This window comes from Drosophila tropicalis, unplaced genomic scaffold, assembly GCF_018151085.1.
Source record: "Drosophila tropicalis isolate 14030-0801.00 unplaced genomic scaffold, ASM1815108v1 contig_158, whole genome shotgun sequence".
NCBI lineage: Eukaryota > Metazoa > Arthropoda > Insecta > Diptera > Drosophilidae > Drosophila > Drosophila tropicalis.
The window spans coordinates 14,226,077-14,252,553 of record NW_027172602.1 but is presented as its reverse complement, the minus strand read 5'-3'; the positions used below and the strand labels follow the sequence as shown (position 1 = coordinate 14,252,553).

The window sequence follows — 26,477 nt, the reverse complement described above, 5'->3', positions numbered from 1 at the left end:
CTTATACGAATACGCAAATCTGAAACTTTCATACATTGCTATAACACACAATATAATAGATTTTTATGATTAAAGATTGGAAAGGGATGGCCGGTAAAAGAGAAAAAAAATTAGCATAACAAGTTATTTGTTCGCCTGTCACAACCAGACAAACAGAATAAAGATAGACAGGGACGGAGACATAAAAAACGAGAGAAGGTGAATGGGACAGATACAGAAAAAATAGGAATGAAATTAAAAACCGTTTTCATTATTCGTCTTTTATCTACTTTTATCTAGATAAGATATATATTTTAACATTTGTTTCTTTATTCGAAATGTGTACAACTAAGCAGGGTATCAAGATAGAGCGATTGTTGTTTTAGATTATAACGGTTTCACTATTTAATACAATTATTGTGATAAAAATTTAATGTAATTTTAATTGTCCTTCGATTATCTACAACTTTTAAAAGAAATATTTTATTTTTATGAAGTTTGAAAACATTTTCTGGCACTTAAAACATCTATTAAATGTTAGACAAAAGCATCTTTAGTCTTGACTTTAAACGTATATTTATAAATCAGATAGCAGATAATATTTCAGGCGATAAACAATTAACCAACTATACTTATTCTAGGTAGTTCTTCTGAATTCTGATTGAAAGTAGTGAAATTTTCCGAAAATATAAAGTTAACATTAACATGCCTATATGACAATATTTTTGTAGAAATTTGACGTAAATGCGCTCCATATACATATCTGCATACTTGTTTCTTCTGCTCATTTGATCATTTATGAAAACTCCAGTGAACGGAGCTTCTTGGAGGTCTTTCGAACCATTTTTAATACCTTACACTTCTATGTATACCCGCAGGTACATTAACCTGCAAGTATGCAACAGGAAACGAGACAGCACTTGACAATGGCTTGCAAGCCCTATTGGTATTTTGATTTGAATGCTGCTGCTGTTCCCATTGCAATTGTATTTTATCTGTTTTCTTTGCCCTTAGACAAACAATGGCAACGGGAAAAGAGAGAGACAGGGTGGGAAAACGGGTTATAGGAACACTGAATGAAATGTATATGTGTAGTATGTATGTATGTTTGTATATGGTATATAGTAGATGCTGCATTTGTAGCTTAGACAAAGCCTCCTTGAAACACTTGCCTCTCTGTTGCTGCTGCTGTTGCTTCTTTTGCTGCAATGATTAGCTGTTGCCTTTGGCCTGCCCTTGGCTTGGCTTGACTTAGCTCTTTGGTTCAGTTGGTTGGTTAACCGTTTATTGTTTTGGATAACTGATATACTACACAACGTACACACACGCACACACACACTAAACGCACACTAAAAAATAATTGCCAAAAAAATTATATATATGTATCTATACATATATGATGAGTAATTAACAAACACTTAAATGAATTTCATGACTAGGAGAAAGTGTGATAACTATTTTTAAGCATTTCTTTTCTCAAAATTTATTCTTGCTTTGCTTCTTCTTTGATTTTCAACTTTTCTTTGTTTGGTTTTATTTTTTGTCGTTATATATATGTTGCAAATATATTTTGATTATAAATCGTTTTGTTATTTAGTTTTAGCTGCCACTACTAAATTGAAGAGTGTGTTGTTGAGTTCTAGTTATTTGGTATAGTTGGTTGGTTTGTTAGTTAGTTGGTTGAACGAGCGAATCGACTGGACTTGGCAAAGTCCTTCTTTTCTGTATGTGTAGTATGTGGCGTATGGGAATAGTTTTGTAATCCGCACAAATCTGCTGGTAAATTTGAACTGAATGAGTTCAAAAGCTAAAATGACTTTGCATACCCCAAAAACGAATTGCAAACAACAAAAACAAAATTTACGAAACCGAAACGTAGCCGAAATACTAGCCGAACTGAACCGAAATTCAAAATGGTGAAAAAGTTTGCTCTTCATCTCTGCTCTTACTCTCTCGCTCTTTCTCTCTCTCTCGCTCTCTTTTTCTGCATATGTGTCCTTCTCATACTATCTTGTATTTAAAGTAAGTGAAAGTTTTGTTTGGAACTTAAAAAAAAAAAAAACTGTGCTAAAAAACCTGCTTAATCGAAAGCTTACTATTTTTGATTTTTTTTTAAATTTTAACGTTTTTCTTATTTTTTGTTTGTTTTTTTTTTTTTTTGTAGGCACTATACATTAAGGGAGAGAGTGAGAGAGATAGTGATAGAAAGAGAAAGAGAGAAAGAGTGTGAGGAAATGAAACTTGAAACCGGCAACTTGTAAAAGGCCAGCTGAGTGAGAATTTGTTATTGATATCGTGCCGTATAACAGTTTTTTTGTTTTTCAAACAATTTAATTTAAGTTTTTGAAAAAATACAAAACAATGATTAACCAGTCGAACTAATATTCCATGGATTATTTGTTTGTAGTAATTGTTTGCAAAACTATAATTACTCTAAATTGTTACCACCTACGTTCGTCCACAAAAACTCTCAAGCACACAGTTAAATTCAGTTGTTTTGTATTTGTAGGTTTTTCGATTAGCAATTCCGCAAAGGATTTTTCTTTTTTTAAATTGTTCCCTCAACACCAACTAACTGTACTGAAGTGAAGCAACAACTGACTGAACAAACGAAAAATATTTCAAAATTGGCAAAAGGCTTCGGTTCGTGTATAACAGGAACTATAGGACGAAGGAACCAAAGCAGGAAACGAGGGGTCAGACAGAGAGAGAGAGAGAGAGAGAGACTTTGCAAGAGCTTACCATGCCTCAGCTTTTGAGGCAGAGCATTGGTAGCTAGCCTAAAATCATCGAAAGAAGGAGCGAGAAAAAGCCACATTCACAAAGAGGCTCTAATCAAAAAGGAGAGAGCTTTTGCAGTGCTCTCTGAGGCTGCGCCATACAGAACAAACCATAAGGACGATGAATCGTCATTTAAATCGGATTCGGGGAAATTGTCATGCTTATGCTTGACACGTTATGTTCGCTTAGTGTGCTGCTGCCGCACACACCTGTAATTTAAGCAAGGACAGCAACAAGAACGAGGACGAGGACGAGACCGAGCACTCGTCGTCGTTTTCGTCTTTCGTGCCTACTGACACTGATATTTACCTTATTCCCCACAGCCCACAGTTCAACCGAAGAGAAAGACTGAAACACTAGACACAACAGCAACATCAATGCTACTGCTGCTGTTTCTACTTCTGCTACTACTGGTGGCCATGATGATGATGATGGGCGCCTTATTCACCAACGCACTTAGAAATGATAGCCGCAGCTTTATGCTAATGCGTGCCATTGCCTTAACTACAACATTCAGTCACTCAGTGAGTGGGGCAGTCAGTCATCCAGTTGGTCAGTTAGTCAGTCAAGCGAATGGGTCAGTTTCGCTATGCAGATGACGATGATGACAAGCAGGAGAAGTTTAGGTGCCCTTTTCTTTTCATACTGCTTTGCATAAAAACATACATACATATATACACACACAAAGAGTGGGATTTTTGCATTTATTGTTTTACAACACTTGTGTATGCCATATTCAATTTTACAACACATTTAATTGAATCAAAATTTGATTCTTTTAATAGTTTAATGTAATTTTACACATTTTACTTCCTTCGGATTCAAAGACTTTAAATAATGAATCAAATTTAAAAACAGAACAAACTAGTTTAACTACTCTTAGTGTCATCGAAAAAGAAGGCCTACAGTGGGATTATACACGATTCTGCAAACTAATTATCTATAAAGCCTAATCTTTTTATATTCCTATTGCAGTCATATATATGGAGAGTGTCTTTATGTGAAAATTCGGTTGGCTAATATTCAGACTCTGCATTAAAGCACGCATAATGTTCTTAGGATCTTTAACCAAGCAATGATTATAAAACTTATACATATGTATACAAATGTACATATGTATACATACATACATACATGATAGGATATAAAGTAAAAGTTTATATAGTCTAGCATAAGCGACATACATACACAAGTGAAGTTAAGCCGAATTAAGAGTAAATAAACGTAATAAGCGTAAAAGAAAATTGTGATTGTCTCATAAATTTTTAGGCTTGAGGCGTTAATTGCATTTTGACACCCCTTCGACCTAACTGTCTGTCCTCTGCCGCTTAGTGTTTGGCATTTTCCGTTAGAGTTTTTCATGCAAATCAAATTATTTTGGCATATAAAATACTTGTTAACTGGTATTGACTATCTGACTGACTCACAAGTCAAGTGCCGCTGCGGCATTTTGTCTTTGTTTTTGGTTTGGGCATTAAAACACCCTTTAATGATGTCGATGGGTCCCGCAATGGGCGCAAAAACACTTAAATCTGCTAATTTATGAGGGATATGAATTCAATTCAAATTGAACTCGATGACACTCATCGTTTTGCTTGTTGATTTGCGTTTTCTCTTGCTAAGTTTCGTCTTTGTCGTATATTTTTCTGATTTGGATTCTGATTCATTTATCAGTTTTCTCGTTGTCTGGCTCTTCTATTTCTCGTCACTTTTCTTTTTCTCTGGGTTTACTGGATGGGTGGGTGCCTAGCTGTCATTTCACTTGTTAGCGAACCAAACCAAAAAGCAGCAACAGCAACGGCAGGAAATAAACCTAATTACACTTTTACTTTCTCACTTCAAAAGCTTCTGTATAAACTTTCACTTACTGTCCCTCTTCACTGGACCCCGTAGGTCCTGCAGTTCTCTACATTTCATCTTTATCTACCAAATAACCATCAATGCGAAACTTATATATATACATAGATACTTTGCAAAGTCAGTATATAATAAATACATAAATAAATCGAAACCAATAAGCATTTCATATCTCTTCAACGGGTGTTGTTGTAAATTAAAAATCTCTATTCACCTTTTTATACCTAATCTGTATCTCTACATATGATGCAATGTCTTCAATTCGACATACATCTGACAATTATGTTCCTACGGCAAACATAAGTTTCAGAAAGTTAAGCCAAACTTGTATGTATTCTAATTTATGCGCTTGACTATAACTATAAAGACTATAAGTCTGGCCCCAAGTAATAAAAATTTTCTGACAAATGGAAGGATATTCCTTTCTAACGCTCGTCGCATAACGATAATCATTGACAACGTTATTGGCTTTAAGCCCAAGTCACAAACACATAAAAATATATAATATTAACGTCTTAAAAATTGAAATTTATGTTTTGTGCACTTGCTAAGCGAATTGAAAAACAATAATTATATATTCCCTTAATTCGGATGCATAAAAAGTTAAACTAAAACGAATTCTTGTTTTTGTGTGATGATTCTATGCTGGCACTGTACATGGACCATATGCTTACTGGGTATTTATATATAAGTATATGAACATATATGTATGTATATGCTGTATTTGAGTAAAGATGTATAACAACTCCTGTAAAAAGCCAATAAAACGTTTAAAGCCCTGTTAGCATCTATGAAAGATGAATAGATGAAGTTTCCTTTTCTGATTTTCGTTTTGTCTCCTTTTATTTGTTGTTTTTCGTTTGTTATTTTCTGTTTATTGTGCTCGCCCATTTGACAACAAATAATGAAAATTTTTATATTTGCAAATAATCTGATTGTGTTTGTGTGTCTGTGTATGTGGAAAAGTGTTATAAAGCGTTTCTTTCAAGCTCTTTAATTTAAATAATAAATGGAGATTCGGTTACGGCCGTCAAGTCACTTTTCTCTTTGGCACCCTCTGTCGAGAAATTTTGGAAGCGCTTATAAGTAGGCAATGATTTTTGGGTGCTTTGTACCTCTAACCCCACAAGAAAAAAAAAAACAGGCCCGTAATGAGCGTGTCATTTAGCGTAATTTCAGTTGATTGTTATGGTATTACAACAATGCGAGAGGCGGTGGCACACATACACACACACAAATTTATATATATTACAATACAATACACAGAATGGAACAACAACAAAGAGCAAAGAGAGCAAGAGAAACGGGAGCAGTGAAGGAGATGCTTCTGAGGTAAAGTTTATCTTATCAACACAGGCACAGCCAACGAAGCCAGGAAACTTAGCTAAGTCGGTGTGTGTGCATACATTATGATTGGTTTGTTGTTTTTATTTATTTTTGTTTTTTTTTTTTCTCTTTAAATTAGTTTAGTTGGGCTTAGTGTGCCTATCCTTTTCTTTCATAGCCATTGTTAGCCCAATGGATGACATTGTTTCGTTTAATGAAATGAATAGATGAAAAACTTATGTCACAACTAACATGTACCTACTACTTATGTACTTCTGTATATACCTAACATTTGCTCTTATCATAATTCATCATTACATTTAATTATGTTTTATTATTTAAATTACTTTCGAACGATTTTTAATATTTAATAACTGTGATCTTATGCCTTAGGATGCAGTATGTTGCATAGTCTTGGCATAAATTACATTCTCATATCCCGTTTTTAATTTTCATAATTTGACATAAGGGTAAGGGGCTATTTGAAACATTTACCCTTTTTTGGCAATATCTATGGATTTCAGCATTAATTATCATCAAAGGAAAAGGAAAGTCGTCAAATATTTATTTAATTTAATATTGATTTTTGTACTGTCAATTGGTGTTTTTAGTGCTGACTGGTTGTTGGTTTTACCATTGTGAAGCAATTAATTGGCCATCTCCTTGGTGCTCATTTTGTTCATTTAAGTGTGGAACACACACACATACCCATTCAGCTTGGAAGAAAGGAGGGCACAAGGAGGTTGGGCTATGTTGACTCGACTGTACATGCGACCCGTATTAAGCCATCAAATGGGAAACAAGCAATTTCGTTTAATTAAAACATGCCAATACATTTTCGTAGCCATTGAACGATGAGGTGGATGATGCCAATGTTTGATGATGATGTGAGTCAAAGATAGGATCTGTGAGAGTTAGAGAGAGAAAGAGTAAAGGCAAGGATTATGAGTTGCGTCGGCCCAGTTAAATGCCGAAAAATGTGTAGAAACCCCTCCTTCTAACGTATTCCAGCTACAACTGTGAACACTTAAATTTTATGAACGAATTGCACCAAATGAAGCAATGTAAAGTCGGCGTCGACGATGGTGCTACCGCCGCATGCCAGAAGCAGTTACCATATAGCCTGGATCATGAAACGAACAAGAACAACAACGACTATCAGAAGATGGTGTGTGACGATGATGATGGCGATGACCCCGTTGTGACCGCCCACTTGATGCTCATTACAGTCAATTGAAATTAATGCAACAAACAGATGGTTTGTTCTCCTCTGTTTTTCGTCCTCTTTCTCTCGCCTCTCTCTCTCTCTCCCTCTCTCTCTTTATATATCTTTCTCTGTGTATCTCAAGATTCTCCAAAAGGTAAACCAAAAGCAAAAAATAAAAACAAAAAGAAAAAGACGCGCAAAAAAATCCCAGCCCAGTCATTATGGCAATTTAATCGAGCGGAAATAAAGTTCTTAAGCATCATAAACAAGATTTAATGTGACAAAAAGGCAAATCACAGGCGTGAATTGTGGAATGGAAAACAGCATGGGCGTTGTGAATGGTGGGTAGGAGTAAGTGAAAGGAAACGTTGGCTGGGCCAATGCGAAAAAGGGCAAACAAAAATGTTAACTGGCATTTGGCCTAAGGGGCGACAAACAAACAACAATCTTTTTTCTCCTCCTCTATCACCAAATTAAAAATAAAAAGCGGAAAATCTAAAAGTGTCAACTATGTGGACAAAATCAGGGTAAGAGTGATGAAATATGAAAAGTGAAAAATGAAAAGTGAAAAATGAAAAGTGAAAAATGAAAAGTGATAAGTAAAAGTTAGCGAGTGTCATGAAAAATGGCGCGGTCTAGTTACAAATCTGAAAGAGTTTGGTAGGGATTATGGGAAACCTTTTTGTTTCTGTTGTTCTTGTATTCATTGGCACGACAGTAAAAGGAAGAAGGGATTCAAATCTTATAAAACTCTTTCCTGCTGGTGGTTGGAATATAAAGTATTGGAGTAAACGAGCTGCAAGATAAATCCAAAGTTGAGCTTTAATTTCATGATCGTACAGCATGTTTAGTTTTATTGGACAGTGGTATCAACTCAAGCTATCAATAAATGTCTTCATTGGCAAACCGCTCAATCACAGACATTATTGGTTCGTTACTGCCGCCTTTGCTTTATTTATTATCACAACTACTCAAAATATTAGTAGCACGGTAGCCAACAAATATAATCTTAGAAAAAGACAATTGCCACCCAGAAAGGATTTTGATTCGAAAATCAGGGGCGGATCATTCGGTAAATGTTGGTAGGGATCCTTTCGTTTATATAAATTTTATTATTTTGAGGTGACTAAATCAAACATAGGAAGCAAGTAAAGCGTGTCTAAGAAAAATAAAATCTATTCTGCAATAGCTTAATATATGTAGCATTCTTGTATTGACATTGAAAATAAAATCAAATTGATTCGTCCAATTGAAAAGGTTCCCAATTCAAAGTATACTCCGGACCTGTTGACTACACAATCAGAAAAAGTGTCAGTCAGATAGTGACTCAGTTTGGTAGTAAGTCAGTCAGTTAGTCAGTTTGCTTGCTGTCAGCTTATCGCAAAATATCACCTGTCCTCCTTCCCAATCCCTGCCACACATTTCTCCCTTCCTCCAAACGCCACTCGGTGTGCAATCAAATCTCATAGCTGTCATAAGTGCAAAAAATTTTCTTATCGTCTAAGTAAACGCTGTAAAACCTATGCCATAAATCAATCAAATCAAAGTCAATTACTATCTATTTAAAAATGTTTGTATGTATATGTATGGGTATGTAAGTGTGTAAAACTATATAATCAATCAAATTGCAAGTAGCCCACATAATAATCAATTAACTCAAATTCATTGCCATTATTGGGAACAAAAGTATTGGAAAAACCATAATTTTAGTGTTGTGCAATATACCAAATCAAAAAATTTCAGTGCTCTATAATACCAAGTTTTTATTTATACATACATATGTATGTACATATTATATTATGTTCAATCTATAACAAATACTTACAAATTTGCAGAAGCTTCAAACAAATTGAACGCTTGTAAATCAATCAAATTGACAATGGCAGCAACAATGTGATATGGCTCAATTAACAAGTCAATTGGAGTGATGTTCATTAAGACACAAATCGTTTAATATGTAAAAGTAACTTGCAATAATCTTCCTGACTCCTCTTGCTGTGACTTTTCTCCCTCCCCTTCACTCTTTCTGTGTCTCTGTTCCACTAACATCGTTATTTTCAATTAGCCAAGCTATCTCAAATCGTTTATTTGCATATGATTGATAGTCAGCGATATATCTATACTATGTACACATCATGTTCGATGAAGTGCAAGTGTGAAAAAGAAAGGGATTCTTTTCAACGCGCATGGTGAGTCGACTACTGGATACTCTCAAAAAATGTAATTAAACGATTGCTCATTTATGGAACCTCCCTTTTAAAAAATCCGTATCCTGTGAGTCTCTAAGAAAGTAGTCAATTAACCCAGTTAACATAATCTTGCTCACGAAAGAAAACTTCAAAGTACCTTATTTAATAGACAAGCATTTAATTAAAAGACAAGAATTATCGATAGAAAATTAGTCGTTACTTGTCTTAAAATAACATAAATCTTTTTAAAAGCTACTATTTAGAAAGAAAATTAATTCAAAAAGGTACTGATAGAACATATTATATGATCAGAGTTGACTTGAATACCATTCCTTTTATTGCACAGAAGTTCAGAGTATTGTAACTCACACTAACCCGCAGTTCTCCTAATTCTTCATCACACCCTAGCACATCATCCAGACAATGCCCTACCACCATCATATGCCAATGTAAAGCTCAAAAAATGAACACATTTACATGACAACATTGTTGCTCGTCAGTGTCTCATTTGTCAGTCAAACACCCACATGAAATGCGGCCCAGTTCAGAGTCGGGCAAAAATGTGTGCGATACATATACATATGGATATATACATGTATGTATATTATATATCTAAATGCATGTGTGTGGGTGTGTTTCTGTGTGTGTGGTATTTGCATTTGTGCTACTACTGCTTCTGCTGTTGACAGTGCCTAAGCGGCCATTTTATCATGTCTACTTTAGAACGCACCCACACACGGTCACACACACACACAGCATAACACTTTGATATGACAAATGTCTGGTGACATATGAAGGCAACTCGGCATCAACCACAGTTTCAGCTCTAGCCTCAGCTTCCTGTTTCCAGCATCATCATCCCAGCATTAGGTCGATTCAACTCTTAACTCTTTGGTCCTATGTAAATAAACATTGTAGTTACATAGTTACACATTGTAGGTAAACAGATGTTAGACGAATTATGCACTTATAAATCGGTCCAAGAAAATTCTATGATTTTCTTCTACCAACATTAAAAAATATAAACTACTGTATTTTGAACCGAATAGTTCTTTTGCAAATAATGTAACTAGAATTTTATATAAGAATTAGAATCCATCACAATTTTCAACAATGTGCATAATTTAATTCATTGCATTCCAAACATTTTACAATTCGATCGAGCAAATTTAAATTTAAACTGCAAGTGTTATTCTTGTGAGCCATTTAGGAGGAAAAGAGAAAATCAAAGATAGCCAAAGGCAGAAAGGTGGGTATGGTAGAAATATATCTTTCATCTTTGTCTGCGAGTGACAGGTTTTACCGGTCAGGTCGCATTGGTGACATTGGGAGAGAAGACACTTACAATTAGTCAATATATTTTGTGTTGTATAAATAGGAACCTTCGTCGTTGTCTCCTGCTGTGGCTGTTGTTGTTATTGTTGCGGCTGTTTCTGTTGCTGCTGCTGTTGTTTTGGTTGCTGCTGGTGTTGCTGCGGTATCTGCGGCTATTGCAATACTGCGCTGCTGGTCCTGTAATTTTAATGGCGGCTTAATTAAGTTAGTGGGCGGAAAATATTGAATTTTACATGAGTGCATTTTCGATTTAATTAAATGGCGTAGCCAGTCGAGAATACAGCAGCAACAATACAACACAAGGCAATACAAGAGTAGTACAACAACAAAAGCGAAAACCGAGCAGCAACAGGAAATCTGAGAAATCAGCAAAGAGAAGATAAACACCAACGACAAAAACAACACAACTAAGTTTTGCAATAATTGAATGGCAAGCCGAGGCCGTAGCTACTACTAACAATGAATAAAGTAAATGTCCAATGCCATGGTTAGTCAATCCATCGACAATAGACCACCAACGCTCTCCGTCCGGATCTAGCGACAGTTCAACCGCACGTGCCTAAGCCAGAAATGGACAGTGGACGAGCGGCCTCGAAGTGTTGGCAACAGAGCACTTAATCGGATGATGATGGCTGCGTTGGCGACGATGGCAACGTTGGCGATGGTGATGATTAAAAGTTGGAGCTGTATTAGTATAAATGAGACCATGCACTCTCAAGCAATCCAGACCCCGAGTAAACTAAAACAATGGAAATTTCACACTATGTTCTACTGCAAACTGCAGATACCTATTCACAACCATACACTCAGAGAAAAGACAAGAAGAATAAACCTTGGGTAACAAGTGCATATCAATTCACAAAAATTAACATTCGGACTGGTTTTGTAGTGTAGACTTTGCATTTCTTGCAAGATAAAATCCTAAATAAATACAAAATTTCTGTAGTAGCAAAAATATTAAATGTTGGCAAAGCCCACTTGCTCTTAATACTTACTATCCCAACAATGTTTTGTGCTTAAAGTATCCAAGAAGTAGTGTGAAGTCGTTAGCTAACTAACCGAAAATAATGGCGTATTCATTTGATTATTTTCTACTGCTGAATACGATCGCAAAAATTTATATCGATTTGAATTCGTTGCAAATTTCCAAATATTTTAAAAACTGATGAATTCACTGTCTTCAATTCATAAATGAATCCTTTAATAATAGTGACTTTCACTCTATTTTGTATAATATATTTACAACGAAAGAGAATAGCAAAACAAAGTCTACCGAAAATTAGTAGCAATCAGTAACGACTACGACCTCCAATTAGAAACAGTTAGCTCTCTGGTTGCCATTTTCCACATCTACCTTGATGTGTGGGTTTTTTGCGTGTAGGGCGCAAAATTTCACACAACATACACCGAAGCACACCCGTTTACACACACACACACACACACACAGAGGCATACACACACCTGCTCTCCTGCTCCAAAGACACCGATTTATGCCAGGCAGTTAGCAAGGAACCAGGGAGCAACCAGCAATAGTTTCACCTTTACGCCATATTTATGTTTGACACTGCACACAAAGACTCTCAGCACGCACACACATCCCCACAAATGCACACACAAACACTCACGTACAGTGTATGACGTTACTTTTGACCTAGTAATATGCAATAGTATTAAAGTCAAAGTGCAATGTTTTTGCTGTAGATGCTTGGTTGTTGGTTCGCCTGGACTATTACAAATGAAATCGCTGCAAACATACATACATCCGACCAGTAGTTTTTGCATTTGACAGTGCGGAATAGACAAAGGCAAGTTAAAGCTTTTAAAATACATAAAAGTCAACTTTTGCCAACGTCCAATCATAGGCACATTTGCGGTCTATAAAACATAAGCCATCGGAAAAAACTATCGATGGTAATTTGTAATGGTCTACTATTTGTATCTAAAATATGTGATTATAAAGTAATTGATAGATAACTGTGCAGATAAATATTTATATAAGTTTGTATTTAGGTATGTATATGTGATAATTCTTTGTGTTTTTCGATGTATGTATGTGTATCGGTTATTGCATATTGTTATCAATTGGTATCCATTGCTTTGGCGAATTCTGTTAGAAATGTTTTGAAAGTCACAACTTTTTTACCTTTCCTTGGCTTTGCTGATGATAATAATGATTAGCTTAACGTGGCACTAACTAACTGCACTAACTATGTAGACACTAACGGTTAAAACCATTGTGGGCTTTTGAAGCACATGCAAATTTCAAAATGCATTACATTGAGTGGAGTCTCCATTGTCGACCGCGTGCAGGGACCAAGAGACCTGAAGCAAATGTTTAGTAGAGGAAGATGGCAAAAAGACAGGTTAGTTGGTTGGTTAGCTTGTTGTCGAGGTAAAACAAGGCATTTAGATATGGAAATGATAGTGCTACATCTTTCTCTCTTTCCTTGCCATTTCTTTTTCTCTCTCTCTCTCTCTCTCTCTCTATCTCTCAGTCTCTTTCTCCTTCTTTTCCTCTTTCCCTTGCTAACCGCAAAGTAAGTCGGAGAAAAACAAAAACAAGGCCAGACTTTTCTTTATATTATGCATGGGTCAGAGGCAGTCAAATAAAATGGACTTGTCTTTCTTTTTATGTATGTATATATGAATGTGTGTGTATGTGTGTTTTTGTGAGCAAATTCGCCTATGGATTTGTTTGTCCTTATGCTTGGTACTATGCAATAAACATTAGACTTACCAAACAAAAATTAACTCGTAAACGTTTACCCATGTCAAAGCCCAAACAAAGGGTAAAAAAGAGAAAGAAAAGCAACAACAACCAAAAACTCAACTAAACAAAGTATGAAAATTAATGCAAAACTAATGTATGCATAAATAATAAATATAAACATAGGTAAAAATTCAGCAAAATACAAATATTTCACATTTTTCAAGTATGAAAGAAACTTTATATGGCTGCGGCTTAGCAAAAAAGATACAATTGAATGTAAACTTGAGGTTTAGAGGGAAACGCACACTCTTCTTTTAAGTAAAGGGGAAAGCTTTAAAAAGAGAAGATTATGGATATATGGCAATAACCAGATAATTGCGTATCTATGCATACATGTAATACTATAAATCGTCTCTTTGACAAAGTTATCCAATTAAATGGTCTTAAACATGAAATGCATGCGAAACAATGTGGCTTCATAGTTTATATTAAAAATTGTGTTGTTAAATGGTAGTTTTGAGTCTTTGACGATTAAAATCGCCTTTGCAAAATTTTGTTGCCTACTTATGTGCTGAAGTAAAATGATTTGGTACACAATTTGGCATCCGTTATTGATTAGAAATTGAGTTTCAACACATGTGTTAAACAAACTTTCTTCGAGCTAATTAAGTGAAGTGAAAGACCATTCGACCATGCACTCATACCCTATGTCATATAAAAAAACAAAATATTGCGCATACGCAACGTTGTATTTTTTAAATTCTTTTAATTCAATATCAATCTCTTTACGAAATTCCATTTTCTTCACATTTTAAAATCCGATGAACGACTTTATTTATAGACGTAAGCCTAAATTAACAAATGAAAAAAAATTAATAACTTGAAGTACCTTAATCAAGACTTTTGCTATCACCAGCATATACGAGAGACACACTCTTACAAAAACACGCAAAAAGAAATGGATTTACTCTCGGAAAAGAAAAGGGGAAAACAAAAATGCAAAACGTGACTTTTCCTATAAATGTCGGCCTGACTCTTCGCTAGCTGACAACTTGATTCTGTTGCCTGGTCTCATTGTTGGTGCTGCTGCCAATTTTGTAAATTTGTTTGTTATATTTTGCAGCAATTATTAGCCAACTCCAGTCAACAGCCCTCACGGAGAAAGAGGGAGTCAAATATTTTGTTGAGCCCTTTTAATATCAATAAAATACACACAAAAAAGAAGAGAATATTTTATATATGTATATTTATTAAGAAAATCCTCGGCAATCCGTGCATATTTATGACTTGTGGCAGGAACTTCATGCATATTTATTTGCATACATATTTGGTTAGTTGAAATTGATTTTTTTTCTTTAGCCTTTCTTACCTGGACCTTAACGGGGACTGAAACTGGTCTGGCTGGCTAACTGGCTCTCGGACTCGGGATTCTCACTCATAAAAAATCAATTTCAATTTCAGCTAACGAAAAATGAAAATGGAGAAAAAAAACACATGGTGCAATGGGCCTCTCTCTCCCTCTCTCTCTCTGCTTCCTAGAGACTATTCACAATTCTTCAAGTAAACCGCAAACTGACCGAGTTGCTGTTGTTGTTGTTGCTGCTGAAAGAGGGAAAGGGGCGAAAATGGGCAGTGGAAGCAGGGAAAGTGGGGTAAACCGCAAGAACCATAGCGTAGCGCTATTGCTCGCTGTTAGTCGCACTCAGTGAACTGCGGCCTGACCTGCTTACTTAAGTGGTGCACAAAAAACAAGGAGGTTGCCGCCGCCGCTGCATTTACCGCTGCCATGGCTGGGGATTTGGGGGTTGCTGATTGAGGGATTGGGAGTGGCGTTTGGGCGTGGGTTGTCGTAGGTCGGGGAGATGTGTTGTGTGTGTGCGTGCAACATGCAACTCACCCTCCTTCAACTTTTCGCTTTTGCGCTTGTTTGGCAGTGACGTCAATGGACAAGAAGCAACTCATACCACCCAACCAGTTGACAACAATGCAACCAACAGACAACATATGCACACTGGGATGGAAAAATTGTGGTTGGGTGGGGCTATGTGGTGCGGTATCGTAGGGGACGTTGCTACTTTACTGAAATCCAATGACAAATGGTTAATCATAATAAACAACCACAAACTAAAGGCAAGTGGGGGACAAACACTGTACGTAAATAAGAATCTCGATGGTTGAATTTCGAGATTCAGCAGAATTTTTCACATTTATTCCGTGTGGCAAAAAGTTGCAAGAGGGTAAACTTTAAGTGAATTTGAAAAAGAATAATTTCACAAGCCAGTTTAATAATGAAGACTTAACTTTTATCAAAAAGTCTATAAACTAATTATGCCACCCTTGCATCTACACCAGAAGGTATCACACCAGAACTACTTGTATTCGAAGCGTTTCGAATTGTAATCTTGGTTTCTAAAAAGAACAAGTCAGTCATAAAGTAAGGACTATTTAAATTTTTTTTTGACTATGCAACTACCAGCATCATGAATGTGTGTCTTGCGAAGAGATATCGCCTATTGTATGTAAAAACATACATATGCAAACATTATTCGGGCAATATCACAACAAAGGCACACGAAATTACATTTCGGTCGACTTGCAAGCCAATTAATGAAATAATAGTATCTTTGATTTAGTCCGATATCCATTTGAAAACAATTCTATGTACCCAAACAAACATATAATGATGATGTTTGGTCGATAAAACAATTGGCAAACATGGCCAATTGCGGACGCAAAACAAAGTAATTAATTAAAATCAGCTAATGCCATGCAGGAGAGTTAAGTCAACCGTTAGGTAGATATATCTCTCTGCATACTATTATACATATATTGAAACAATATTCACATATGTATCGCCGGTGAAACTTTGTTATCGCCCTCAACCAGGTCTTAACACATCTGCCGTTATGCGTCAGCCTAGAGGAGTGGCTCACTAATGCGCCTTGATATGTCCGCCCATTGATCAACGGCGGCGCCTAACACAGCTTTTGAATATGTCGTTCAACACACAGCTAAGTCATTTGGCAATGCCTCCTGACAATGAGAGATGACCCGGACCCAAACCCGGACCCGCACCGAGAACGATACCTAGAGTCAGAATTGGCTCGTACCAGATAAAGAAATATGAATAATTACAAAGCGTACAGACTGTATTTAATAAACTATAAATGTGTGTACACACTTGAATACAAAACTGAATAATTGACGCAAGTATGTAAATTTACCGTTAAACTTAAAACAAATATTAACTTTTAATCAGAGGACCATCGTAAATTGTTATGTTTCTTTTCGTTGAAAAATCTCAATGATATAAAATGCCCATTTACAAATACAAAGCTCTGAAAATTATATAGTTATAATAATAATGCGGTATCCAAAGAATCAACTTTAGGCTAAAGCCAAAAGGGTTTGATAAATTCAAGAGGTTACAAACAAGTCTAAAAACCAAAACCATTAAAAATTACTTATTTGGATCTTACCTTTAATGGAATTTCATGCTTCTTATCTTTGTAGTTAATGTGAGCTGCAAATGAAAATGATAAATCATATACTAGATTGCCATCATTACAGTATTGGAATTCAAATTTAATTTGACTTAATTTCAGTTACAACAAAATGAGCATGTTAACAATATGTTAAAGCGCTTTATCGTTGCAGTCCATAGATATGGCTCAAACTGCTACCATATATAGATGATGGTGGGCTGGATAGTGGGTGGTGAGGTAGTAGAGTGGTGGATGGTGTTTAGGGAAATGAATGACATAAACATGCGAGTAATTCAGCTCGTAACACCTACAAACAACTAAAACATTTGTGTTTATATGTATGTATGTATGTATAAACAAACATGCATAGGTGTACATGTATATGTATATGCGGGTATCTCTATCTTTATGTATGCCAGTAAGTAATTAAGTAGACCAACATTATTTTAATGCTAACTGAGAGATAAAAAACAAAAACAAAAAAAAGGAACGCGAGCAAGAAATTTGTTGTACAACAAAGCCCATTTGAAAAACTCTTGGCACTCGGTTTTTAGCTTCGATGTCGGCATTGTCGTAATTAAAAATCGTTATCAATTTTAATTGTTAATTGTTGTGACAACAACAAATGAAACTGAAACTAGAGCCCAGGTATATCTCTATGTCTCATTCCCTCTCTCTCTCTCTCTCTCTCTCTCTCTCTCTCTCTCTCTCTCTCTCTCTCTCTATGTATATGTATATAAGTTCCAATTTGTGGGTATATAGATATCTAAAAAGAAGGACAGACAAAGAGAGAGTGAGTGTAAAATAGAATACATTGTCCATATACATTTGTATGTATGTCTGTACATGTGTGTGTGATAGAAAGATAAGCAGCAAACAAAAAAGTTTAAATGCACAAATTCATCTGCCAACTGGTCAGTCAGTCAAATTAACTGTTTAAAGCCATTTAATTTTAATTTTCAATTCAGTAATTTTAATTGTAGATTTCCATTTGTTCATTTCAATTTCCCCCATATTTACATATGAAATAAACTTTCAAATGCAACATTTTAAATGTCAACTCCAAAAGCAACCCTGGACCAAATAGAAAGTGTCCTGAATGAATTATTTTTTGTTAATGGATTTGTTGTCTCCGAACTCTTAAAATATTAATTTTTGGGATTAATGAAAAAGAAATTTCTTTTCTCTTGAAGTTTTAAAAGAAATAATCTTATTTTTGATTTACAAGACCAATGTTTCAGGGTTTTGGGCCTGAATTTTTAATCGGTATCATTAGTTTAATCTGTTTCTGATTAAATAATCTGTAGAAATTTAAGTCATGTAAAATCAGTAAAGCATGTACTTTCTTTCTCTCTCTCCCTCTTTCTTATCTTTAAGGTTTTTATGGGGTATGCCAAAATGATGATTGTCAAGTAATGTTAGTTCTTAAACCAACTTCACAGTGAAATTCTATTTCAATTTGGTTAATGTTTGAGTTTGGGTCATTGCTGAAGTAACCTTGGACTTGGTTCGGCGTTCGGTTGTTTGCCATAGGCCTGTTTGGATGTCGGTTTCGGTGCCCCGTTGCCTAGGGCAACCCTAGCAAATGGAGCCTGGATGTTTTCACTTGCCATTTCCGGGCTGCAATGAGTTAGCGTTTTGTGTTGGCAAACCGCATTACATCCTCCCTCCCACTCAGAGCAAGTTTGTTTGTATGTGTACTGCACTTTGGGCAGTCATTGCCAGGGCCATTGTTATTATTGGACGGTATATTTGGCCTGTCCTGCTTTTTTTGGCATTGCCCAGTCCACGCTTTAAATAAAAACGTTTTTTATAACTATTCAACACTGGTTTTGCGGCATTAAAACGCACAACTCAAGTCAATATATGTACATATATTGGAGTCAAAAAAAAAAGTCAAGCCAAATTTCAATCCAGATTAAGCTAGTAAAGTCTGGATATATTCCGTATTTGTCGTTTCGCTTAGGTAAGAACCTTGACACTTTTATGTTTGACAATTTTTAAGTTTTTTTTGGCACGAGAGTTAATCAAATGAATATTTTATGAATTCGCACATATGTATGTATGTACATATGTATGTACACTTGGTCTGATCGCATTTGGATGGTCTGGTCTTTTGCTGGCAGGTCATGTTCCAATTTCAATTTCAATCCGTGGCACGCGACCCAAGCAAAACTCGAGTCAAATCAAATCAAATCAAATCAAATGAAATCATTTAATAACGAAATGCGAGTCACATCACACACACACACACTACTTACTAACATTGACGACGACGTTTATTTGCCTCCGCAGTTGACAAATTGAGCCAAAACCATAAAGTAAGCGTAAAGGTGTTAGACGACGACGACATTGAGTTTAAGTTTAATGTTGTTTCGCACATACCCTATAACAAGCAAAGCATTCAAAGTAGACATACATAAAGAAAATAGGATAAAGGGAATTGGAAATTACGAATACACACAAACAAAGTATGTTATTCTTAGTAGATATAGTAGACTTTATGGTGACCTTTGGACAAAGACACTGATATCAGTTATAAGCAATCCCGTTTTTTTTTTAATTATCTCCTAAGGTATCACAATGGTCGACTTCGGCATTCGTTTGCCGTTCCATCAACTAATGATCACAATAAATTGACGTCTGCTAGCGTTTTAAAGAATGAAAATAAGTCTGAGGCGTCAATAACTTTATGTCTGGTCATTTTTGAAGCGCTAATTGGTTGAGTTTCCATTTTGCTTACAGATAGATACAATATACAGATCTACATTATATGTATAATACATACTTATGTATGAATTTTATTTTAACTTACTTGCATTCCGCAAAAGTTTCCGATACAGAAGTTTGGTTTAATAAAAGAATCAAACCAAACACGCAAGAACGAAAACAAAACAAGAAAAGTTTCAAATTCAAATGGTTCTCAAGCGGAAAAGAAATCGTTGGTAAAGTGAATGAGAACGTGTGGAACGGACGGATCAGCTGTTAATACACACACACACACATGCATACAAAGCGCTTTATCTCACACACCTGAGATACTGACCTACCTATCTAATAGACTACCCACGCTTTCAGATGAAGTGACACAAAGCAAATTCATATATCTCAATTTTTTTTTCTGTCATGGATATTAAACAAATATTCATTTTTATTTTTAATAGTATTGATTCATTAGCTATTTCACACACAGTTCAAACGTATGAAAAGAAAACTAAATTTAGAAACAATTTTGATTTGAAAGCTTAATGAAGTGGCACGTTGGTAATTTTTTTGGCATAACTAGGGAAGATTCGCATTTATTATCCCAAATGATGACTGCATCAAGCGTCTCATGACTGTCATTGATCATTACCATTAAGATCAATAAACAGAAACACGGATAAGTTGAATATTCTTTTAATGAAATTATTAATTCTTTAATGGGATTTTTGTGATAGGAATATGGGTATGAACAAGATAAATCGAGACTATCAACATTCTTAAATGCTTTACTATCTAGCCTAAAAGTTGCAAGCGATCTCAGCAAGTGCAAGGACCTTAAGAGTCCAAGCTCTTTCTTATGAAAACTTGATTTCGCTTCTAATGACAACAGCACTAATATTAGGCTGATCAAATAAAAAAAAAACTCAATGATGTCGGATTTTAGAAATCAATAATTTGTAAAAATTCGATCGAGATTGTATTTTTGAGTTTTAGTTATTCGTCCCGGAATTGTGAACGAAAGAGAGAGAGATTGTGAGAATGATCGTGTGTATATAAAGTTGAATGTGAAGTATTTTACCTTGTTTACTTATCAATAAAGAATAAAAAATATACACACTGCGTTTTTGTTTTTTTGTTACGTACCACTGATACCAGACAAACTGACTGAATGACTGACTGAAAGACGGTGGAACATGTGGGACGGGCAAACACGGACATACCAAGCGGTAATCAAAAGTCAGTCAGCTGTCACTCCCCCTACCTCCTCCTTTAGCCACCTGTTCATTACCACCTAGCGGTAAGTGAACTTTAGTTGAAATGAAATTAGTGTTAAAGCAAAATATTTATTTTAAAAAATGAGTGACATTTTAATTCCAATCTTTCTCTTTCCTCCCGCGCATTTTGCCCTCTTCCTCTCTCTCTCTCTCTCTCTCTCTCTCTCTCTCTCTCTCTCTCTCTCTCTCTCTCTCTGTCTCTCTCTCTTTTTGCTGTCTCTCTTTTGCTGTCTCTCTCTCTTTCCTTGGGGTCCGCTGCACTCACGCCCCGAGAGAGAGAACGAAAATAGCAACAAAATGCGAACCGGTTGTAAAAAAAAAAAAAAAAACAAAAAAAAAAACACCTAACTTGTGGGCAAAGAAAAAAAATAAGCAACTGTGTATATGAAACGAGGGGTACAAAGAGGAGGTATCTGGTGTTTGATGTTGGAGAGGGGGCGGGAGGGAAGTAAACTATGCGGCAGCAACAGGTCTACAATGTATGAAAACAAAACAAAAAGTGGTTTGCTCCAGTCCCCCAACTTTTGAGACTGATACAGATAAAGATAATGATGATGATCATCATCATCGAAGTGAAGAAGATGATGGTGACGATCAACCCCTCTCCACCATACGCCTCCTCCCTTACCTACCCCGTTTAAGGTCGTCTGTAGAACGGAACTCACCTATGCTGGCAATAACGAACCGGCACAACAGCTTTAGGCTTCGTTGCAGAGATGAACGTCATCATGAGGTAATATTGATGACGCCAAGAAACCAAGAATGCCACCTCAACTTAAAGGAAACAAGTTTCTTGCATACGAACGCATTATTATTTTGTTTACACACCATCAGGATGAAGAGATTTAAAGAGCATCTGAGTGAATGTGTAACAATAATTATTGGCGAAAAATATATAGACTAGACACTTGTTTTCCAAATTCTATTGTTCTGCCTTAGACACGCATAGACACTGCTTCAATACACATATGTACACAATGTAGATGACCAATAGGGAATCGGTTACCCCAAGTGTTTGTTTCTTGTTTATACTACACTACACATAAGCATCATCATACTTTTGTGTAGAAACAACACAATTTGATATTGTTATTATTATTGCCAGTAATTTTGTTGGTGTTCATTTTAGCTTCTATTCTTGGATTCATTTTGCATGTTTGTTTTTGTTTTAAAATATGATTACACAAAAATTCTCGGAGATTTATGAAAATTGTATCAGCCAGATGGAAAGTGTTAAACAATCGGCTCACACACATAAACTTCAATCGAAACTTTTTAGAACCTTAATGGAAATTATCATAAACATTTAAAAAATATCTTTTCACACTAACCCACACCCACATGTTTTGCAAAAAGCCCGAAAATCTACATATACATATAACTACATACTTAGTTTATAAAAAAGTCCCTTTAGCGACCCTTTACGGCTTTCCCTAGAAGGGCATTCTGAAACATCGGGAATGAAATTTTGTCAATCAGTCAGCATCAACTTCAACATCAAAGAGAAGACGAACGACAGAGCTCGTTTCACGTCTATCTATAAAGCTGTGTATATTCCTACAACAGGCGACTGTAAAAAACATAATTTATGGACAATTTTCATGTCAATCAAGTCCAAGGCGTTTGTTAGGAGTTATTAGAAAAATTGTAAACCTATGTGCACATACATACATATGTATGTAGGTACACAGGTAAGTATGACATACATATACCTACTTATGTATATATACATACATACATACATGTGTGTGTGTGTGTGTGTGTAAAGAAGAGATCAGCTTCATGAATATTCAAAAATCAATCAACAAAACTGGAAGGAACTTGGAAAATAACCAGCAAAAGACAATTATAGTTGCCATATGTAGTAATTGGAACTGTTACCTGATCGTAATGGGGGTGGAGGTTTAAACAATGGAAAATACCTATTGCACAGAAATAAAATACAGAAACAGCAATATTCCCCTTTATTTGAGATGTAAACACATATTTTTAAACCGAAGTCGTGAAAGTTCCTAGGAACGAAATAAGTACATACGTATGTATGTAAGTGTGTATATAGGTATAAATAAGATACATATGTATATGTATATAATGGAAATTAGATTCATTAGCAACATACCGAATTTCCTGTAAAAGTTTTCCACTGTAAAATAATCTTAGTCGTGTCCAGAAAAACAAAATTTTAACAATTGAACGGATGCTGATTAACCATTTATTGAACAAATTAATCGAACATTAAAGATCTCTAAAGAGTACACAAACTCTAGATCAAAATAGTTCGTGTAAATAAGTACAAGGGAATTGTATAATTTTGGGTGAGTTTGGAAAGGGCCTTCCCTTTCCCTCTTATGAGGGTTGCCTACGCAAAGGCGGAAGTATGTATCTACATACATATACATATGTATGTATGTATATGCTTCTATATAGTACTAAACGCTAAACGCCGTGGCCCCTGCTTCCCACAAAAACAAAAATAAAACAAAAACATACTAAAGTAGGTGTCTTTTGGAATCAAAATGGAATGAACAAGTTTGCGGAAGGGATGTAGGGAAAGGAGATCAGTCAGAGGAATGTGAATTGCAAAAACAGAAAGAATAACAAAAAAACAGTGCTAATGATGAAGACTATGATGATGATGATGATGGTGGTGCAGAGTAATCGAATCAAGCAAGAGACACAAACTGGGTAATTGGTTCATTATATTTTAGTAGTATTCCGTAGTCAGTGGTCAGTTGAAGGCAGCGACATCCGCTTGTTAATGTAAATTACACAATAGTTTTCACAAATCAACCAGAGTGGGACTTGAACATAAATTGATACATATGTATGTATGTATGTATGTACATGCATAGATGCATAGATACACATTTACATATAAATATACATAGGTACATCAATTATCTTTGCTAAACCCATATGTTTAGAATTAAAGGCAACCAAGGCGAGGTGCCATAACGATACATATGTATACCAAATTTCTATATCCCTTAAAGCACGGCCTCTTCAATTCAAGGGCCAAGCTTGAGTAGTACTAATTTATTTCTTCGGGTGTTGTCACCCTTTTAATGCAAATCCTTGTTGGGAATCACGACTCACTAAGGAGAACATGAACATGAAATGATTCTGAAATTATTGAAACCCCAAAACATTCCTATGCTATTTTAAAGGTAAGCCATACTTACGATTGAGTCTTAAATTAGTGAAGCTAATTAGGTGTTTAAATAATGTCGTTGCTAGAGCTTAATATTAAATTGGAAATTGGTTTTTAGATCGGTTAAGAATTCTTGACTTGTTCAATTTCAAGACGATTTTATTGTATTCTAAATTTAATATACGATTTTAGGTATGTATAGTTTTTTTGCTTATTGCTAGTTGTTGCCTCTATATCTCTCTATGTCCCTCTCTCTTTCTCTCTCTCAATCTCGATTAAAAACGCAGCGCTCAAAGAGATAGTAAGGCCAGATTCAGTGGCAGTGGCAGCAAGAGAGAAGTCAGCAAGCGCTCGCGCCCTGCTGACTGACTGACTGATAAAGCCCTCGCTCGCATTCAAGCAAAGAGAGAGAGAGAGAGAGAAAGAGCGAGAGCACTGCGATCGCCTACATATACAATCGGAGGGAATTATCAGTGGAACTGCGTGATATGATTATCAAAAGGTTTCTTGTTGTTGCAGAGATAGAAAGAGAAAGAGAATGAGAGGCATAGGATGGCAGGGGGTGGTCAGAGAGGCAGAGGCAAAGTCTTGGCTGGGCTGCTGCTGGCAACGGCATTTCTTTATATATGTATATGCATATGTACATATATATACAAATGTATCGGCAATGTTAGGTATGTATATAAAGACATACATATGTTTATTTGCCTCACATTGTTATACATATGTATGTACATATTTACATACATACATATGAATATAAAAATCGAAGACGTTTTTCAATGTGCTTTTTAATTTTGTTGTTATGATACTTATTGTTACTACCATCATCATTGATAGAAGAAGAAGAGAGACAACAAACAAACAAGAGAAGCAAGTTCTCGATTTTGATGTTAACAAAAAACATACATACATATGTATATATGTATGTACATACATACATATGTACATACATACAAATAAACATATGTACATTTATATAGCAACATATCGGCACCGTCGAATTGTCAATACCCACTATAAACTCATTTACCATTTGGATGTCCAGGATTTCATTGGAACTTATTACACATATGTATTCGTCAAACCATGACTTTTGTACCCTCCAAAAGATACAAATGTATCTAGATATATGTGGGAACATTAAACGGAGCCACATTAGTCAGGGCAAATGTAAGTGTGTATTTTTTCATAGAACACCCACCACCCCAGCTTGCCTTGCCTTAACCTAGTCTACTAGGTACTTGGCTTTAAAGTGTTTATAATAATAATAACAATAAAAATTGTTCACTAGCGCAAACACTTCAAATGAATTCTTCTTTATCTTCCATAACAGTGAAATACTTCTATTACAAAAATTGTTGTTAAACGAAACTAAACAATTGTAAATAACTATCAGACTCGCAAATTTTAATATATTACTCATACGACAGGTAGCCTTCCAAAACTTTTCATTTACATTGGGAATAGTTATTGTTTTTTTTTCACTTTGGTTAATTGGTATTTGTGCAGTCGATCAGGCTTAACTTCTTTCCCCGATTTCAGTTCACTTTCATTGATAAAAAAAAAAAACACAGAAGAAAATATTTGCTGCCTCTGTCGCTGTTGATGTGGATGGGTTCTGGCATTGCAATTGAAAGATGTATGAATGTTTTCATGTTTGTATGTACATTTTTCTGTGTGTGTGTGTGTGCGTGTACTTGCCTCTCTGCATAAACCGGGGCATCAATCAGCAGGTTAGTTGTTGTTGTGGCTGTCGCTGTTGTTGTTGTTGTTGTCGGCAATTGAAACTAACCAACATTAAACTGTAACTTCCTCGCACCCACACAAACACACGTAAACACTCAAACATTTGTTGTTGCGTTTATCACTTTTTTGCATAATGAAAAAAACATTATACTTGACCAAAATACAACAAAAAAAACTTTAGGAACAGCAACAAAAAATATATATTAAATTAATAAACGCAGCACCACAAAGAGAACGATGGGTGGCAGAGACAGAAAATGCGCTAGAGCGAGAGAGCAATAGACAGACAGAGATGAAGAGAGCGCGCGCAGCGATTTATAAACAAATTAACTTAAATTGAATTAAAGTAGTATGAAAAATAAAAATAATATTAATAACAAAAAAAAAAAAAAAAAAAGAACTCAGCTTGAAACGAATGTAAATGCTGTCGCTGACAAAGTCTTACGCACAAGATGCACAACGATCGAAACTGACAACAACGATCTCTGAGGACAAACCCGATCCGTCGCGCACGAAATTCAAAAACGCACTTCAAAGATACAATCAGTGTTGCCATTTTGGCTTATTTTAAGCTAGATCTGGATTATTTCAAAATGAAATAGCTTGGAAAGTGGTTAAAATGCTTATAGCTTGAAATCTAGCTTATTTCAAAATTCAAAAAGCTTATTTTGGTTTTAAAAAAATTTCTACATAAAGATTTTTTTAGAAATTATAAAGTATTTTATAAT

General features: G+C 35.4%; 1 long non-coding RNA gene across 1 annotated transcript; it reads right to left on the bottom strand.

Moving 5' to 3' along the window:
• Window positions 1-10,584: 10,584 nt before the first annotated feature.
• LOC137571890 (uncharacterized) lies at window positions 10,585-26,129 on the bottom strand. The gene is made up of 3 exons (XR_011031497.1): window positions 25,705-26,129; window positions 16,864-16,907; window positions 10,585-10,851 (listed from the first exon to the last, which is right to left on the bottom strand). It is a non-coding gene; the product is annotated as an uncharacterized lncRNA (long non-coding RNA).
• Window positions 26,130-26,477: the final 348 nt, after the last annotated feature.